The 7,393-nt window shown below is 35.2% G+C and overlaps 1 pseudogene; it reads left to right on the top strand.

Moving 5' to 3' along the window:
* Window positions 1-2,316: 2,316 nt before the first annotated feature.
* LOC101713383 (translation machinery-associated protein 16 pseudogene) lies at window positions 2,317-3,024 on the top strand (annotated as a pseudogene).
* Window positions 3,025-7,393: the final 4,369 nt, after the last annotated feature.

Here is a 7,393-nt window from a genome sequence, read left to right as displayed (position 1 = left end):
GGATATAAGTAAATGGAAAGATATCCCTTGTTCCTGGGTAGGAAGAACCATTATAGTGAAAATGGCCGTGCTTCCAAAACTACTATATAGATTCAATCCAATGCCAATTGAAATTCCAACAATATACTTCACAGAACTAGAGAAAACAATCCAAAAATTCATTTGGAACCAGAATAGACCTAGAATAGCAAAAGCAATTCTAGGCAACAGAGACATGGCTGGGGGCATCACAATCCCCAACTTGAAACTATTCTACAAAGCTACTGTGATAAAAACAGCATGGTACTGGCAAAGAAATAGACCCGAAGATCAGTGGAATAGATTAGAAGATGCAGAAACAACTCCAGACATACTCAGTCACCTCATCTTTGACAAAGGAGCCAACCACCCTCATTGGAGGAAAGGTAGCCTGTTTAAGAAATGGTGTTGGAAAAACTGGATTTCAACCTGTAAGAAATTAAAACTAGACCCATACCTATCACCATGCACTAAACTAAGATCGAAGTGGATTAAAGATCTAAACATTAAGTCAGAAACACTAAACTTGCTGGAAGATAAGTTAGGTAGAACTCTTGATGACGCTGGCATAGGAAAAGACTTTATGAACAAATCTTCAGTAGCATGGGAGCTAGCACAAAGAATCAACAACTGGGATCTCATCATATTAAAAAGCTTCTGCACTGCAAGAGAAACCACCAACAGAGCTAAGAGACAACCTACAATGTGGGAAGAAATATTTAGCAGCTGTAGCTCAGACAAAGGTCTACTATCAAGAATATATAAAGAACTGAAAAAAATCAGACCTCCCAAATTCAAAGACCCAATTCAAAAACGGGCATCCAAAATGAACAGACGTTTCTCAGACAAAGAATTAAAAACAAAGAATTAAAAATATATGAAAAAATGTTCAACATCACTGGTCATTTGAGAGATGCAGATGAAAGCAACACTGAGATTCCACCTCACCCCACAAAGAATGGCTGCTATCAAGGGGGGTGTGGAGAGAAAGGAACCCTTCTCCATTGTTGGTGGGAATGTAGATTGGTGCAACCACTGTGGAAATCAGTATGGAGATACCTCAAAGAACTAGGACTAGAGGTCCCATTTGACCCAGCTATTCCCCTACTGGGAATCATCCCCAAAGAATTAAAAGAATCATACCACAGCGATATATGCGCAACTATGTTTACAGCAGCACAATTTGTAATAGTTAAAGCTTGGAAACAGCCCAAATGCCCATCGACTAGAAACTGCATAAAGAAGATGTGGTTTTTTAATAAAATGGAGTACTACTCAGCCATAAAGAATGAGAAACTAGAGACATTTATAGCTAAATGGATGCATATTGAGGCCATACTCTTAAGTGAAATAAATAGGACACACATGTGTAAATACCTAATAGTTTCTCTAGTGTGAGAAATTGAAAGTGTAAATAAGGATGAAAATGATTAAAATGAATAACTGATAATTTGAAATAAGAAAAGGTTCAAGGGTTTGGGGATGGTGGAAAAGAAAGGGGAAAGGGAAGAAGGGAAAGAAAAAAATTATGAGAAAAAAAAAAGGAATCAAACTCTGTGTAGATAGGGAAGGGTGGAGGGGGTGAAGGGTGCACAGGTAATGGGAGAAAAAATAAAAACTAAGATGCATCATGTTCTGATACAAACACCCAATGATAAATGTAAATGTATTTTATACCTAAAATGTACCAATAAATATATATTTTTTAAAAATTAAAAAATTTAAAAAATAAAAATAAATTTAAAAGAATTTCTTGAGCTGAAAATTGTATTCAATGAAATTGAAAATGCAAGATAAGGTCTCAATGGCAGGATAGGTCAAACAGAAATAAGAATTAGCAAATTAAAAGGACAAACTATTTGAGAGTATATAACTGGAGAAGAAAAACTGAAAAGAAGGGAAGGATGCTTATGGGGACTTTGAGCCAGTATTTTTTTTTCTGAAGTTCTTTCATTGGTAAGTTTTAGGTATACATTTTTTTTACATTTATCATTGGGTGCTTGTACCTGTACATGATGTATCTTGGTTCTTATTTTTTCCATATTACCTGTGTGCCCTTCACCCCCTCTATCCTTCCTTATTTACATAGACATCATTTCCAACTTTTTTTCTTTTCTCATAGTTTTTCCTTTCCCTCCTTTCCTTTCCCCTTCCCCTCCCTTCACCTCTTCGTCTTTGGACCTTTTTTCCTGTTTCAAATTATCAATTATTCAGAGCGGGCGTAAGAGCCGCCGCTCCGGGCTGTGAGTCTGTGTGGTCTGGAGTGCGGAGGCCCCCTGTGGCCTCCAGGAAGTCACCATGCCTAAAGCTCCAAAGGGAAAAAGCACAGAAAAAAAAAAATCATCCACCCATATAGTAGAAAAACTGCTCAAATTGCAAGAGAGGCCTACAAACAAGAAAAGAAGGAAAAATTGAAGAATGAAAAGGCTTTACATCTCAACCTTATTGGTGAAAAACTGCAGTGGTTTCAAAATGAGCTGGAGCCCCCAAAAATGAGATATTCAAAAAAAGATGCTTGTGAATTAATTGAAAGGTATCTAAATCAATTCAGCAGTGAGCTGCAGCAGATTGAGTTACACAACAGCATCAAGGACAAGCAGGGAAGGCGCCACCAAGCCCAGGAGACGGTCATCAAGCAGACAATGGAGCATGAAGGACACCAATATGAAGGCTACAGTCTTGAGATTCCAGACATTTTACATGCAAATAGTCTGAAAACCTTAAGGGAATGGGATTTGGATCTGAAGAAATTGCCAAACATTAAAATGAGAAAACTTTGTGCGAATGATGCAGTTGCTAAGAAGCACAAGAAGAAAACTCCAAATTTAACTATAGACAAAGATTTAGGGCAATTGGAACTAAAAGGCAAATCAAGTAACTTGGATGAAGAAATGACTCCTGTGGCCTAATTGTCCTTACTTGAGTTGAAAATAAGTAATATGAGAACTTTAAGTCACACTCATTATTCATGAGAAATAATTATCTAGTATTTGCTGTTTAACTCATTCTCTCTCATAATGTAAATCACATTTGCAGTTTCAAATATGGTATTGTAATTTTTATTTAAAAATGAAAGTTGTGTTTCATTTATATTAAGTTGCTAAAATAGAAGATGTATTCTGTTTTTCATTACTATAACAAAACACCAGAGGCTGGATAACATAAAGAAAAGAAGTTTATTTAGCTTATGGTTTTGGAGGCTGAATGTCTAGACAGCACAGTGCTGGCTCTGGTGAGGCCTCCTCTTGCTGCTACACGTCATGGTGCATGGTTATCACAGTGGTGGGAGGGCACAAGAGAGGGAAAGATCACATGGCAAGACAGGAAGCCAGTAAATGGAAGGGTCCCATAATGACATCCCACCAGGCCCTGTCTCTTAAAGGCCCAAGAGAATTAAATGATTTCAGGTTTGCTCCATTTGATTATTATATTATTTTCTGCTTTCTCATTGTGAAAAGTGATAGGTTTTATTCAGACCTAAAGGTTAGAGAACTAATGATTATAATTGTTACTTCTGAGATACATTACTTAAATTAATATATTAAACATATTTCAAGTACTATGACAAACACAGATATTCTAGAATTTTGCTCTTCAAATAATTTGCTAAATGCTAATATAGTTAGTCTGTCTTTTAAAGGATGCAAGTATAATTTTTCAAGAAAAGGAAAAAATAATGCTGTGTGAGATTAACTAGGTATCAACTAAATTGTTAACAATTTATACAAAATGTTACAACTTTTATACTTCTGAAAATTAAAAATAAAATTTATTTCTATAACTTCAAAAAAACCAACAAATTATCAATTATTCATTTTAATCATTTTAGCCTTTGTTTACACTATCAGTTTCTCACACTAGAGAAACTATTAGGTATTTACACGTGTGTCCTATTTATTTCACTTAAGAGTATGGCCTCAATGTGCATCCATTTAGCTATAAATGACTCTAGTTTTTCATTCTTTATGGCTGAGTAGTACTCCATTTTATAAAAATAAACCATATCTTCTTTATCCAGTTTCCAGTTGATGGGCACTTGGGCTGCTTCCAAGCTTTAGCTAATACAAACTGTGCTGCTATGAACATGGGTGCACATATATCGCTGTGGTATGATTCTTTTAATTCTTTTGGGAAGATACCCAGCAGGGGAATAGCTGGGTCAAATGGGACCTCTAGTCCTAGTTATTTGAGGTATCACCATACTGATTTCCACAGTGATTGCACCAGTCTAAACTCCCACCAGCAATAGAGAAGGTTTCCTTTCTCCCCACACTGCTGCCAGCATTTGTTATTGGTTGATTTCTTGATAGCAGCCATTCTTTGTGGGGTGAGGTGGAATCTCAGTGTTGTTTTCATCTGCATCTCTCGAGTGACCAGTGATGTTGAACATTTTTTCATATATTTGTTTGCTGCTTTTACTTCTTTGTCTGAGAAATGTCTGTTCATTTCAGATGGCCATTTTTGAATTAGGTCTTTAAATTTGGGGGGTCTGATTTTTTTCAATTCTTTATATATTCTAGATAGTAGTCCTTTGTCTGAGGTACAGCTGCTAGAAATTTTTTTCCATATTGTAGGTTGCCTCTTAGCTCTGTTGGTGGTTTCTTTTTCAGTGCAGAAGCTTTTTAATAAGATGAGATACCAGTCGTTGATCCTTTGTGCTAGTTCCCATGCTACTGAGGCTTTGTTGATGGAGTCTTCTCCTATGCCAATGTCTTTAAGAGTTCTACCTAACTTATCTTCCAGCAAGTTTAGTGTTTCTGTTTTAATATTTAGATCTTTAATCTACTTTGATCTTAGTTTAGTGCATGGTGATAGGTATGGGTCTAGTTTTAATCTTTGGCAGGTTGAAATCCAGTTTTTCCAACACCATTTATTAAATAGGCTATCTTTCCTCCAATGATGGTGGAAGGGAACAATCCAAGAGGACGAGATGACAATCCTAAATATATATGCACCAAATACAAATGCCCCCAACTATACAAAACAAATATTAATGGACATGAAAAAACCAAATAAACACTAACACAATTGTAGTGGGGGACCTCAATACCCCACTATCACAAATAGACAGATCATCTAGACAAAAAGTTAACAAGGAAATTCTAGAACTGAACCAAGTTATTGAACAAATGGACTTAATAGATGTTTACAGGGTATTCCACCCCATAAAATCAGAATACACATTCTTTTCGGCTGCACACAGGTCATTCTCCAGAATAGACTACATGCTAGCTCATAGGACATGTCTAAGTAAATGTAAAAGAATTGAAGTTACCGCCTGTATATTATCAGACCATAGTGCAATAAAATTAGAGATCAATAATATAAGAAACTGCAAAACCCCAACAAATACATAGAAACTGAATAACACCCTCTTGGACAACCAATGGGTCACAGAAGAAATTAAACAGTTTCTACAAGTAAATGAAAATGCCAGTACAACATACAGGAATGTATGGGACACAATGAAAGCAGTTCTATGTGGGAAATTCATAGCAGTGAATGCCCATATTAGGAAAACAGAGAAAACTCAGATAAATAACCTAATGCAGAACCTCAAGCTGCTACAAAAAGGACAGCATGACAAATCCAAAGTTCATACAAGAGAGGAAATTATAAAGATCTGAGCAGAAATCAGTGCAATGGAGACTAAGAGAACAATACAAAAAAATCAATGAATCAGAGTTGGTTTTTTGAAAGAGTAAATAAAATTGATAAACCTTTAGCCAATCTTATCAAAAAAAGGAAAGAAAAGGAACAAATACATGCAGTTAAGAATGAAAAAGGTGAAGTCAGAACAGATCCAACAGAAATCCAGAGGATCATCAATAATTACTTTGAGAACTTGAACTCCAATATAATGGAAAACACAGAAGAAATGGGCAGATTCCTAGATAAATACAAATTGCCAAAGTTAAATGAAGAAGATATAGAAATCCTAAAAACCCCAATCACAATGAGTGAAATTGAAAAATGTAATAAAAAATTTACCAACAAAGAAAATCCCAGGTCCGAATGGCTTCACTGCTGAATTCTACAAGACATTTAAAGAAGAACTATTGTCATTACTCTTTAAACTCATCAAGGAAATTGAAAGGGAAAAAATACTTCCAAACTCATTCCTGGAAGCAAGTGTTACTTTGATTCCAAAACCAGGGAAAGACCCAACCCAAAAAGAGAACTACAGACCAATCTCCCTAATGAATATAGATGCAAAAATCCTCAACAAGATACTGACAAACAGAATACAGAGGGTCATCAAGAAGATCATACATGCTGACCAAGTCGGATTTATCCCAAGGATGCAAGGATGGTTCAACATTCGTGAATCAATAATTGAACCAGTATTTAAAAGGAAAATATTTACTTCTCCTGCCTCACAACCGCAAGGTCCAGAGTTCAATTCCCAATATCAAGAAAAAAAAAGGAAAATATTTAAAAGGAAATATTTATGTTATTTATTGAGGTTAAGAAAGACTTGAGAAAGCCAAAGTTTATTCAAAGAAATAATAACAGAAAACTTCCCAAACCTAGAGAAGTATACAAATATCCAGGCAAAAAAGTTCAAAGGTCACCAATTGAAATTTAACTCAACCAAAACATCTTAAAACTAAGCCCTCAAACATGAAAGATAAAAGGAAGAGTCTCAAGGCTATAAGAGAAAAGAAACAAAGAACAAGGAATGTCTAAATTCTCCTGACAACCAACTTCTCAGAAACGTTATAGGCCAGAAGAGAGTAGCACAAGTCTTTCATAGTTCTGAAGGGGGGAAAAAAATGGTAACTAAGAATATTATACCCAGCAAAGTTATTCTCTTGAAATGAAAGAAAACTAAAGACATTCCCAGACAAACAAGAGCAAATATGTCTCCACCAAAAGTTTTCTATGAGAAATGTAAAAGAAATTTCTTCAAACTGAAAAAAAAGACTTTCATGGGCAAGAAGGAAACATAGGAAGATAGAAAAAGAATAATTATATGAACAAATTAGAAAGTCTCTGAGACTTGTAAGCATGGTGCATAAGCCAGTCCAATCTTTAGATTAAAAAGTGAAACAATTAAAAATGTAACTATATTAATATGTTAAGAGATAGATAACACAGAAAGATGTAAAATGGGACATCAAAAATAGCTTGAAATCAAAAGGGTTTTTTTTGTAAGCTTCATGGTAACCACAAAGCAAAAATCTATAATGTACAAACGAGAAATAATAAACAAGGAACCAAAACATACTACTAAAGTAAATCACTTGCCTGGAATTTAGCTCAGTGGTTTCACCCAATGCTGCACAAGCGCAAGGACCTGAGTTTGATCCCCAGTACCAAAAATAAACAAATAAATAAAAAATAAAGTAAATCACTTAATCATAAAAGAAAA

The sequence above is a fragment of the Heterocephalus glaber genome, unplaced genomic scaffold (assembly GCF_053883595.1).
Source record: "Heterocephalus glaber isolate CG9 unplaced genomic scaffold, H.glaber_assembly_v1.0 deba00001465, whole genome shotgun sequence".
Classification (NCBI taxonomy): domain Eukaryota; kingdom Metazoa; phylum Chordata; class Mammalia; order Rodentia; family Bathyergidae; genus Heterocephalus; species Heterocephalus glaber.
The sequence above is the reverse complement of the archived record's forward strand: the minus strand, read 5'-3'. Positions and strand labels throughout refer to the sequence as shown.